Consider the following 13,306-nt stretch of genomic DNA (forward strand, 5'->3'; position numbering starts at 1 on the left):
CTACTTGCTATTGGGTTATAGACCTTTTCCTTATCACTTAATGAGAGTTTTATATAAAGACAGCCTTTGGTCTGTGATAGGAATTAGAAATATCTTTTTGAATTTGTGGTGTGTTTTTTTAATCCTGAAGAAATCTTTTTATTTTTGCATACATTGAACATATCGGTCTTTTCTTCAATGGATTCTGCATGATAAACTTTAATTTACTTTTTTTCTAAACGATTAAGATGAGGTGTCACAAAATTAAGGACCTAGTCACTAGATGTCCGAACATCAAAAATCCCAGATTCCCAGAAATAATTAAACCCACTCTTACAAGTACACATCTTTAGTTAATATGTATCTTGCTTTGAACAAAATTTAGATTTAGGAAGCAGATGAGTCAGGGGTAATCCTTCACTTATAAAGGGGCATACAATAGAAAAGCTTCCTTGAACTAATGAGCTGAGATAAGTAATTAGCTGTTTAAATGTACAGCTTTCCAGGGGTTGTGTAAGTGGGGGTTCACCTGTATTTGCATCAGCTACAAAAAACAAGTCCTATGTTGAGGGAAGCATTCACCCAGCAGTGACTGAGTGAAAAAGAGTCAGTACAATCGCAGGGTTGAAATTCCAGCTCTGCCCGTGTGCCCTTGAACAAGCTTCCTCCCATCTCCAGACCTAATTCTTCACTTAAAAAATGGTGATAATAATACTCAAGAGGTTGCTATGAGGATTAAGTGAAAAACTGCTTATGAAGTTCTTCGCACAGGTCTCATGATAAAAGGCTCAGTAAATGACACTGCTATTAGATTTAACTCTCATTCTCTTTCTACTGCGATTTAAAGAACGCATCCGTCTTTTCATTTAATGAATCCATCTGCTCACAATGCCTTATTAAATAATTTATATATATTAGTCCATCACTCATCAATCATTTGCTTATTCAGTTATTTATTAATTCATACGTTCACTCAAGCACTGTCATTGATTCAACAGATAGTGGAGCTCCTAATATGTGTCATAGTCTTGCACCAGCCCTGAGGACGTGGTGATGTCAACACTCTAGATTTCAGCGCCTGAGAGCTGAGGCTCCAGAGGCTTCTCATTTATTCCACAGCACAAGGAACGCCTATTGCATTTACTGTACACAAAGACCCTGCATCCAATGGCTGCTAATTTCACTTCCATGACATCATAATCTCCTGATTTCCTTTCATTATCTTTGTTCCTTATTCTCTTCTTTCCCCTCTCCACCGCTCTCCTCTTTGCCTCTGCACAGAATTCAGGGCTTTCCTACCAAGGCAAAAGGTAGATGACCGACCACTCGGATTTTGGAATCAAACCAACCTGAGTTGAATCTCAGCTTCTCTACTAACTTCTCGTAGACAAATCTGACCCTCAGTTTCCTCATCCGCAAAATGAGGATAGTGATATTCACTAAATGACTGAATTAAACAGGGATATCACTCCTTGACGGTGGAGAAGCATTTAATACCAAGGAGACATCATTATCAATTCAAATTACAATTGAGAGGGCTATCAGACAGATGCTGGTTTCTGTTTTCATTTGCAGCTCCAATCAGGTATTATTGATGTCGTTTAATTTCGTAGTATATTTGAATATAAACTGGATATTAGCATTTACTAAAGAATTAATGTTAAATTTGTTAAAAGTGATAAAATTAAGAAAGTATCCTAAATTTTCAGATATACATGGATTTATGGGTGAAATGATAGAACCTCGGGTATTTGCTTTATAAAACTCAGAGCAAGAGAAGAATAACAAATATGTGGCAAAATGCCAATAAATATTGAACCTCAGGGGTTTATTTTACCGTTTGCTCAGGGTGGTTCATTATGCTATTCTGTCAATGTTGGTGTGTTTAATAAGTTTTATATAGAAAAGCTAAATATATATTTTTGAGGAGCAGGAGTATCATTTAATGGAAGCACGAGGGAAGGAAACTTACCTGCAAGCAGCATTCCCACTTCGGCGGAGAGCAGTCAGGCCCTGTCCTTAGCCAGGAGGAGAGCGAGCAAAGGTGCCCGTGTGGGCAAAGTTATTGGTCATAGGGATTGATGCCTACTTTGTTAGCAGGGCTTTGCCAGGTGCCTTTGGAGAGATGGACTTCACACAGAGGCTCAGGGGACTTAACAGGAGAAGAGAGGAAGCTTGTGGATAACTAACACCCCACCCCCACATCCCCATGTGATCTCCCCACCCCCACCCCCACTTCCTCACCTTCCCCACCCCCTCTCCTGCGCCAAGGAAACAGGCACAGGCACCCCAATAGGAGGACAGGTAGACCTCAGACACTCAAACAAGGTTTCAAGGGCTTGTGGTCCCCATCCCCCAAGTTCATTGCATTTCTGCTGTCACCTCTATTTCATCCATAAAGAGAAGGCAAGATCACAATAGGCCAAACCCAAGGTCTCCCAATCACTCCTTTCTATATATATATATATATATATATATATATATATATATATATATATATATTTGATTTCCCACAGAGAGGAAGGGAGAGGGACAGAGTCAGAAACATCGATCAGCTGCCTCCTGCACACCCCCTACTGGGGATGTGCCTGCAACCAAGGTACATGCCCTCAACCGGAATTGAATCTGGGACCTTTCAGTCCACAGGCTGATGCTCTATCCATTGAGCCAAACCGGTTACGGCCCAATCACCCCTTTCTTAATTTCAGGTCTGGTGCCCTTGATCTTGGTTGGTTCATTCCAAATTCCCTCCGTTGCTCACCACCATACACAGGTAATGACTGTTATTGATTTCCTTCCGGAGTACAAGCAAATGCAAATATACATTCTCCAACTATGTTTTGAATAGGCTTAAAATAACCACAAAGCACATGGAAGATACAGAAAATCGCAGTGTTCCAGGTAAAGCGTGAAATAAGTCTAAAAGTTATTAATTAGATAAGCTCTGAAGCCCAGGGAGTGGAAGAGAGGAGGAAAAGGAGGTGAGAGGGGAAAAAAGGGACCACCTTTGAGAGTCCGCTGGAGGGAAAAACAAAGAAGCAAAAGGAAAAATTAAGAGAGAATATGTTAAGAAGAGAAGAAGTAGTCAATCCTAAAATGTGAATAGATCTGCATGAACCCACCTGGAAAGATGGCCCCGGTTAAAGAGGAAGTTCCAAGTAAAGCAAATCTATGGCCCAGTGTTGCAAAGATCTAATTGAAATGTATATTTGCTATACGCGTGTTCACTGAGTAGAAAGAAGTCTGGAAGACTTGTAAATAGAACAAGCTAACAGGGGGAACCCCGCTGGGCGGTGAGCTGGTTTGTGGCAAGCGGAGGCTGCTTTACTTTGGACACGTCAGTTTTGTTTGCATTTTTTTACCACGGAGATGCACTTTTTGTAAATAAAAAAGATTTGTAAAAGGGAGGGAAACTACAGTTTAAGACCACCTGTATTCAACATTGTTGAGGCTGCTGAGGGTGGTAGTTAAGAGAGCTGGCTTCAGAATCTAATAAACATACCTTTAAACCTCCCCTCTATTCCATGAAATAATTAACCTCTCTGAGACTCAGTTTCCTCATCTGTACAATGGTGATTATAATGACAATTACCTCACGGTGTTCCGATAAAGGTTAAACGAGGTGATGCAAATAAAGCATTTAGTACGGTGACTGTCTTAATGAACAGTCTCCATTAATATTAATCACTCTTGACCTGACCCGTGTGGCTCAGTTGGTTGGGCATCGTCCTGTGCACAGAAAGGTTGCCATTTCTATTCCTGGTCGGGGCACAGGCCTGGGTTGTAGGTTGTGGGTTGCAGGTTGGATCCCCTGTAGGGGGCGTGCAAGAGGCAGCTGATCAATATTTCATTCTTGCATAGATTCTCTCTCCCTCTTCCTTTCTGCCTCTTTAAAAATCAATTAAAATATTTAAAAATATATTAGCCTTTAACATAGTTACTACTAGATCAAACCAGGTAACCAGAGAGGTGCATTATTTTGGTCCCTCTAGAAATGCCGTCCCTTATTCTGTGGCATGCTTTGGGCCTCGGCTGAGGGTCATTATGAGAAATGATGGTGTGAAGTCTGCTCCTGTTATCTATTGCCAGGACCCCCCCCCCCCCCCCCCCCCCGCGCAGAGAACCACCCACTGTGCCAGGAACTCGGGGAAAGGACCTGCATCTGCCAGAGAGAGTATGTAAGAGGATCCTCAGCAGAATTTCCCTGTGTTTTTATACTTTCTCTCATTGTCCTCCATTTCTATGTTTGTGTATCACAATGCACGTAATATATTATTTCATTAGTGTGAATGTATAGTTTATAAACAAATATACCTATATTGGGGAATTTAACAATTTTCACCCATGGAATCATAGCCAGGGGAGTGTGGAAAGCAGTGTCTTCTCTATGAGTTCTTTTAGATTTAAGGTCACAAAACCTGCAAGCAATAGGTTTATTGTTGCTAATGAATACAGTCACTCCTGTCATTAAATGCCTTTGCTTCTTGGCCTTGGCTGTTAGGAACCTCAGAGCCACATTCGGAACCCGGCTCTCTGCACAGAATGCCTGTGGCTGACACCGAGGGCTGTGGATCTGAGCGCAGCTTCTGTACCACACTGCCTGTGCTCGAATCCCACAGGTAGCACGTGTGACAGTGTGAACTCTGTGCTTCAGTTTCCTTAAGTGTAAAATGATAAGTTTTCAAAATTTTTATTTATTGATTTTTAGAGAGAGGGAGGGTGAGAGACAGACAGATGTTGATTTGCTGTCCCACTTATTTATGCATTCATTGGTTGATTCTTTTGTTGTGGCTTTTTGTTGTTAATCCCCACCCTAGGATACTTTTTCCATTAATTTTTAGAGAGAGTAGAAGGGAGGGGGAGAGACAGAGAGAAAAACATCAATGTGAGAGAGACACATCATTTGGTTGCCTCCCGCACTCACCCCAACCAGGGCCAGGGATTGAGCCTGCAACGGAGGTATGTTCCCTTGACCAGAATCGAACCTGGGATACTTCAGTCCACCAACACTCTGATTACTGAGCCAAACTGGCTAGGTTCATTGGTAGATTGTTGTATGTGCCCTGACTGGGGATTGAACACACAATCTTGGCATATCAGGTCGATGCTCTGACCAACTGAGTTATTCTCTTTGGCCAGGGCTAAAATGATCATTTTTTTAAAAAAAATATATTTTATTGAATTGTTACAGAGAGGAAGGGAGAGGGATAGAGAGTTAGAAACATCGATGAAAGAGAAACATCGATCAGCTGCTTCCTGCACACCTCCTACTGGGGATGTGCCCGCAACCAAGGTACATGCCCTTGGCCGGAATCGAACCTGGGACCTTTCAGTCCGCAGTCCGACGCTCTATCCACTGAGCCAAACCGGTTAGGGCTGATCATTTTAATAGTAATTACCTCACAGGATGATTATAAAGACATAAATGAGATGATTCAGGTAAACAACTAGAACGGTGCTTAGTATATGAGTAAGCAATCAAATATGACTTATGTTGTTATTGGTATTAGATCGCATTCTATGATTTCCTTACCCTTCAGCCTCATCTCTGCTACTCTATGTGTTTTAGTAAGGTGTTTCAAATCCTTTTTTGGAAGGAATATAAGCAAACAACTGTGTATATATATTTATTTACTATGCCAGGCGCTGTGTTAGGTGCTTGAAGAATACAAAAATAAGGAAAATATTGTTTCTGCCTTCAAGGAAATGCTCACACAATAGCCATAACCCAAGGACAGAACATGGGAAGCCATGCAATAGAGGTCCAAGTACCGTGAGGACACAGATCAGCTGAGATCCCGTAAGGCTTCCTGGAGAAGGTGGCATGGAAGCCATGCTGCCCAGGAGACAACAGTGATGGAGCAGGGATTCCAGGTGGTAAGAGCAATGGATGACCCAAGACAGACTCTCCAGGCCAGATGTGCTACCTAAGCTTCGTACAGTGAGTACTCAATAAATCCCTTTTTTTTTTTTAATTTGATTCAAGTGGTGTGAAGAGGGGTAGGAATGCCCAAGGGCACATTCCTTTTTTTAAGGGAAGTGAAAAAAAGAAAAAGAAGAGCAGAATCAAACCCTCTGAGGTGGGAAGATAATCTTGTCTCCAAGCCAGGAAATACAGGCATGAAAACCAGTAAGCAGCGATTGCTCTGAGGAAGGAGGGGAAGGCAGAGATGGGAGGGGCCCTCTGCCCTGGTCTATCTGCAGCCCAGAGCAAAGGCCCAAAGCCCCTAACAATTCCCCTGGGGCTCAGAGATAAAACTCTCCTTTTCTTTCATGGTTGGCTTCAACTTCAGGCCTTCCAGAACCACAAAGGGGCACAATCTTTTAAGATGTCCTGTCATCTCTCAGCGGAGAGATCCCCGATAACTTCAGCTGCGCACTCCCCTCCTTTGGTGGTCTGAAGAGTGAGTCTGAACATGAGGGCCTAACATTACAGTTAACTCCCTGCCCCAAATGTCCCTAAGAAGTGACAGTGTGGTAAGCAGAGTATGGAATTTGGAGTTGGACAGAACTGGCTTTTCTTTTTCTTTTTTAAAAAATATTGTTATTGCCCTAACTGGCTTGGCTCAGTGGATAGAGTGCCGGCCTGCGGACTCAAGGGTCCCAGGTTCGATTCCAGTCAAGGGCATGTACTTTGGTTGCGGGCATATCCCCAGTGGGGAGTGTGCAGGAGGCCACTGAATCGATGTTTCTCATCAATGTTTCTAACTATCCCTCTCCCTTCCTCTCTGTAAAAAAAACAATAAAATATAATTTAAAAAATATATATTGTTATTGATTTCAGAGAGGAAGGGAGAGGGAGAGGGAGATAGAAACATCAAAGATGAGAGAGAGAATCACCGATCGGCTGCTTCCTGCAAGCCCTACACTGGGGATGGAGCCTATAACGTGGGCATGTGCCCCAACCGGAAATTGAACTGTGACCTCCTGGTTCATAAGTCGACACTTGACCACTGAGCTACGCCAGCCAGGCCAGAACCAGCTTTTCATTCTTGTTTCTGACAAAAATGCTAACCCAGGTGAGCCCAAGACTTGTTTGGGAGGATGACAGGGCCCCAGGTGGATGTGTCCGGTGTTCAGCAGACACTAAGATCACCTCTGAGCTCATCCACTCAGAAATGAATGAGCGACGGCTATTGAGTGGCTTCGGCCGCGTCAGGACTGTGCAAAGGGCTTTGTTTGTGTTCCGGTTTCCTAGCCACGTGGTGGCCCGTGTCTTTCAGAACGCGGCAGCAACACCGACTCTTTACGTTCTGCCCTTGAAGACTTGACCTCCTAAAGTCAAGAGGTCAAGACTTCTGGAACACCTTAGAGATCATCAGAAACTTTGGTATCACTAAGGGCTCTATGTCAACTACCTCAGTGCTTGCAGGCTAGTGATCATTTCAGACCTTTCTTCTTCCAAGAGAGCAGGGCAGGTAGTGTGTGTTTAGATTTCTTTTTTTCTTTTTTTTTTTTAATATATTTTTATTGATTGCAGAGAGAAAGGAAGAGGGCGAGAGAGACCGAAACATCAGTGATGAGAGAGAATCATTGGCTGTCTCCCGCACAGCCCCCGCTGGGGATAGAGCCCGAAACCCAGGCATGTGCCCTGACTGGGATTCTGTGACCTTCTGGTTCCTAGGTTAATGCTCAACCACTGAGCCGCACCAGCCAAGCTAGATTTCATATAAAGAGTTTACAACCTCATTTTCCTTTCAGAATCAACCTTTCCTTCCTTCTGTTTCTTTAAGGTAGTATTTCTCAAGTTGGCTGCTCACCAGGCCTTCCTTCCTACCCCCCCTTGCCCCCCCCCCCACACACTATTGTCTGTCCATGAGCTATGCATATATGCATATAAGTTCATTGGTTAATCTCTTCCTGCTTCCCTGTCCCCCCTCCCCCCTTCCCTCTGAAATAGATCAGTGTATTCCATGCTTCAATGTCTCTGGGTCCTTTCTGTTCATCAGTTTATTTTGTTCATTAGATTCTACATATAAGTGAGATCATGTGATACTTGTCTTTCTCTGACTCGCTTATTTCTCTTAGCATAACACTCTCCAGGTCCCTTCATGCTGCCTCAAAGGGTAAGAGATCCTTCTTTTTTACAGCTGCAAAAATGACATGACATTTATACATTGTTCTGCTATTTGCTTCTTTTCACCCAATCATACTAGTATGTCATGGATCTCTTTCCTTGTCAATACATATAAAATGACCTCGCATCTTTTGGCGGCTGCAGAATATTTTTTGTAGGGATATGCAATAACATAAGCAACCCCTGCAGCTGGACATTTAGGCTGTTTCAGTTTTTCAATGTTACTAGCAACGTGTAGGAGGCATGTTTGCATACATGAAAACATTTCTGTAAGATTCACAAAGCGGGGTTGCCTTGTCAAAGAACATAATGTGTAGATAAGTATTTACATACTCACGTCTTTATTTTTGTGTTTTGGTGAATGAACAAAGGAAGCACGTTGTATTATCATTTGCTGGGCACATGCACGGAATTCTTGTAGCCAAAGTGGATGGGACCCACTGGGCCCTTTAGGTCAAGGTCTGGCTGGGCCGACTGGAGCTCTGACCTTCCCGTGGTTGTATCTGGACTCTCTATCTAAAGCTGGGGGTGGCCAGGGCACAGTTCTCCTTCTTCTCCACAGGGTGCCTTTTGTCGTGTTGGCCCCAAACCTAGGGAGTTGGAAGCGCTTTGGGAGGCTGATGCAGAGGTGGCGCACTACAGTCAGAACCAACCAGCACTCATTTTGTTTGAAGCTCCGCACAGTCCACAGGGGCCGGGCCTGCAGGGATGGAGGAGGGTCAGGGAGCGGCACATCTGAGCCAGGCCTGAATCTGGCCAGAGCTTCTCCCAGAATCACTGTCCCTTTTCCCCGGGCTGCCCTGCTGAATTAGTATTTGAAACAAAATGCGGGTTTCCGCAGCAGGCCACCTAGGAGGGCACCAAAAGGTCGGGGTGATGATGGCCTGTCCAGTTTTGGAGCCGGTTGGTAAACAGGTGAACCGCAGGGACTGGGGCTATTGTGCAAGAGTTTGAGGGAGGAGTTGCCCAGTGGGTCCTCAGACTCACACTCCAAGTGGGGTTGGGGGGAGACCTGGGTCCACGTCCTGGCACTGCTGCTGACAGCCGATTGCTAGCCGACTGTGTGGAGGCTTGGGGTGAGCCTCTCCTCTCTGAGCCTCTTTCCTCATGGGGATAAGGGGGTTCGTGCTTATTTCACCTGGGGTTGCTGTGAGAATAAAACGAGGGAACAGATGCAAAGGCATCTAGCACCGTCCCTGGCACACCGTAGGTGCTCAATAAATAGTAGCTGCATTTATCAGTGGGTTAGGGAGCCATTCAGGAAAGATAGGGACCAGTTTCCTACCAGGTAGCCACGTGTGGGGCCTGGAATCAGAATCACAAAAGACAGGGAAGCAACTTCCAGTTGCTGCTGCGGGGTGGGTGGGAGGCCTGCACCTCTGGCTATTTCTGCTGCCTGGCTATCTGTTTCGTGGGCAACTACCCTCAACTTCCAGAGAACTAGGAGGGTCCTGGCCTTGGCCATGAGGGAGAGCATGCAGCGGGAGGGGGGTGCTGTAAAAAATGTAAATGGTGCGGCGTGGAGCTCGGCTCCAGCTGTCTGGCGCTTAGCAGGGCCGGCAGGAGCTGGAGGAAGGAGCCCCCGTCCCCGGGCGCCTTTTGTCCCCGCGCTAAGCTTTGTAAAAGGTGGGGGAAGGGGCAAGAATCTGTGGAACTTGTCCTTTCATGGGAGCCCCTGCTGCCAGCAGGTGTGAGAATGGGGGGGAGAGAGTTGCGGACTTCGGCCTGGAAAGTTTAGAAATGGGAATTGCAACTCAGCGTGCAGTTCTGTTTGACAAACAAATTCCTTCGGTTCCAGCCTCTAAAGCTGTGAACTCTCAGGGCAGCCAGACCCCACTGGGCTTAGAATGTGGCCATGAACTGGTTCCCCGCCCCCGGTGGCCTTCCTAATCCCGGTCTCCGCCAGGCTCCAAATCCCTGCTTTCCACACGCTGCCAAAGCACACCGCTCCCCCAGGCCTGCTACCCAGGCTGCTTGAGTTTCGGAGGTGTCTGCTCGCTGGTTCTTCCGTTTCTAGTTCTCTTTGGCTGCTTGGGGGCCTTCTCCAAAGCACCATCTTAAGCATTAGATGTTACCTAGACTGAAGTCGTAGAAAACCCCGTGTGGGGAGAGGAAGGACTCGGAGCCACGCAAACCCCGGTCCCAACCCTGATCTGCTCTTCCCAGCTGAGTGAATCCCAAGCAAGGCACTAACTTTTCTGAGCCACAGTTTATAGAGGTAAAATGGGAATACTACTTTTTCCTACTTCTTCTCAAGTTTTGTACAGAGGAAATGCTGAGTTAATGTTTAGAAAGCTCCTAGCACAATGCCTGGCACAAAATAGGCGCTCAATGAATAGTAGGTTATTCCCCTTAATGGACGTAGAAAAATCAGGCCGAAACTCCCTGCAGGGCTTGGTTCCATTTGTATTTCCCTGTTGCTAGATTAATCTGTTTTTCATATGTTTATTGGCCACTAGTATTTCTTTTGCAATTAGTCTATTCATAGCTGTTATCCATTTTTCTTTTTTTTTCTTTTTTTTAAATATATTTTACTGATTTTTTACAGAGAGGAAGGGAGAGGGATAGAGAGTTAGAAACATCAATCAGCTGCCTCCTGCACACCCCCTACTGGGGATGTGCCCGCAACCAAGGTACATGCCCCTGGCCGGAATCGAACCTGGGACCCTTGAGTCCGCAGGCTGATGCTCTATCCACTGAGCCAAACCGGTTAGGGCCATTTTTCTTTTAGTTTATTTTGTGTGTTTTTTATTTTTTATTTTTTTGTCTGGTTTAATGATTGGCAGGGCATCTTTATACATTCTAGAGTTTTTTGTTATGTAATTTGCAAATATTTTGTCTTGGTCTCTTTCTTTTGCCTTTGGTGTCTTTCAACATTCAATGTCTCTCTCTTTCCACACAGTGTACCCCCAGAGCTGCCCCTAGGGGCCGGTGCTGTAATGGCTGATTCACTCGGAGATCGTGGGGGCCTCGCCTTCCCCCTGACAGTGCACCACCCAGGGCCTCCTCAGGGCCTCCACTGGTCTCTAATCAGCGGTTCTCAACCTGTGGGTCGCGACCCCCGAAAGTACATCCTGCATATCAGATATTTACATGACGATTCATAACAGTAGCAACATTACAGTTATGAAGTAGCAATGAAAATAATTTTATGGTTGGCGGTCACCACAACATGAGGAACTGTATTAAAGGGTCTCGGCATTAGGAAGGTTGAGAACCACTGAATAAAACGAAAACCAAACCGGCAGCTGATCCTGTTTGACTAGAATGGAATACCCCAGTCCTACCCAACATGCACACTTACGCACCCTGCTGGTTTCTGCAAGAATCACATCCTTTTTTTTTTTTTTTTTTTTTTTTTTTTTTTTTTTTACTGGTTTGCTGCTTTGGGGAAACTCCAAGATCTGACTGAGAAATCAGCGGCTGAATGAGGATTTGGATGTCCTCCATTAACCTTGTCTTTGGGGCTCATGCTCTTTATACCCCACCATCCCAGCCAGCTGCCCAGACTCACATTAAGTGACATTTAAGTTATGCATTTCTGAGAAGCTGTACATAAATCTAATTTGATGGGTTATAGTTTCATGCTCTAGGAGAGAAATAAATTAAAATAAACGTTATGAATTTTACTAGCTCATTTATTGGGCACTTACCATGTGCCATTTGATGGTGAAGCACTTTACATGAAGATCTTATTTAATCCTCATGATGACAATCAGCAAGCTCACATTTCTCCGTTTTACAGATAAGGAGACTGAAGCTCCAAGGAGCTATGATGCAGCTTGGCTAAGGCCACCCAGCTGGAAGGTTGACAGAGTGAGAAAATAAACATACAGCACCCCCGTTAAACTTGAATTTTATGAAAACATGCTATACTAAAAAATTACTATCTCAAATATGGCATGCAGTATTTTTTTAAAATATATTTTTATTGATTTCAGAGAGAGGAATACAGAGAGGGAGAGAGATAGAAACAGCAATGATGAGGGAGAATCACTGATAGGCTGCCTCCTGCACACCCCCTGATAGGGGATCGAGCCTGAAACTCCAGCATATGACCTGACCAGGAATCAAACCATTCCCTGGCCAGGAATCGAACCATGACCAACTGGTTCATAGGTTGATGTTCGACCACTGGGCCGCACTGGCCAGGCTGCATGCAGTATTTTATCTGGCAACCCTATCCAGATGGTAAGTGGGGAATATGGACTAGAATCCAAATGTTCTGATTCCCTGGCCTTTCGTAGAAAGACCATGGAGTACTTTCATGGAATTCTTTGGAAAGAGAATAAATTTCTTGTACTAACACTTAGATTTCTGGGACTGGAGGCTCCTTAACAAACATCCTCACCTTCTAACCCCCACTCGTCAGGGATTCCTTTGCACTCTGAATTTTGAGAGCAATTTTGTATGTATCCAGCTTGTAAATGTAGATGCCTGTATCCAGCCGTCTAGTGGCTTCCAATATTCCTAGTTAACCCTTTACATTCATTCAATTATCCATCCACTTAACTCCTTGACAAATATTTATTGTTTGAGTACCTGTCCTGCTGGCCAGGCCGGGATAGAAAGATGAATGAGACTTATCTCTCTTGCCCGTCAGGAGCAACCATTCCATTGCAGGAGGCTGATAAGTACAGACACGGATACGTTACCATGGGTGGTGGGTTGGACAGCAGTGTAATAGAGACCTGCAGCTCATCCTGTTTGACCAGATCCTGGCCTTGCTCTGAAAGCAGAGGATTGGGGGTGGGGGCAGTCAGATATAAATCCTAGGAGATTAGCCCGGCTGGTGTGGCTCAGTGGCTGAACACTGACCTATGACACAGGAGGTCATGGTTGGATTCCCGGTCAGGGCACATGCCCAGTCTGTGGGCTCCATCCCCAGTGTGGGGCATGCAGGAAGCAGCCGATCAATGATTTTCTCTCATCATTGATGTTTCTATCTCTCTCTCCCTCTCCCTTCCTCTCTGAAATTAATAAAAATATATATTTTTAAAAATTCTAGGAGATTAGCTTTAGTTGAGTCTTAGAGGGTCCATCTGGCCATGTTTCTTGAACTGCTTGCTTTCCTTGCTTCCCTTGTGGCAGAAGACCCACACTCACCTGCCTAGGTCTTCTCCTCCCTCCCTGCTGCTCCTTCATCATCTCCTTTGCTGGCTCTTCCTCCTCCTCTCCCGGTCCTTCCACTAGATGTTGAAGTCCCACAGAGCTCCGTCCTCGTTGATTCTCCCTCTTCATTCATTCCTT

The sequence above is a fragment of the Myotis nattereri genome (assembly GCF_964212035.1).
Source record: "Myotis nattereri genome assembly, chromosome: 1".
NCBI classification, from domain to species: Eukaryota; Metazoa; Chordata; class Mammalia; order Chiroptera; family Vespertilionidae; genus Myotis; species Myotis nattereri.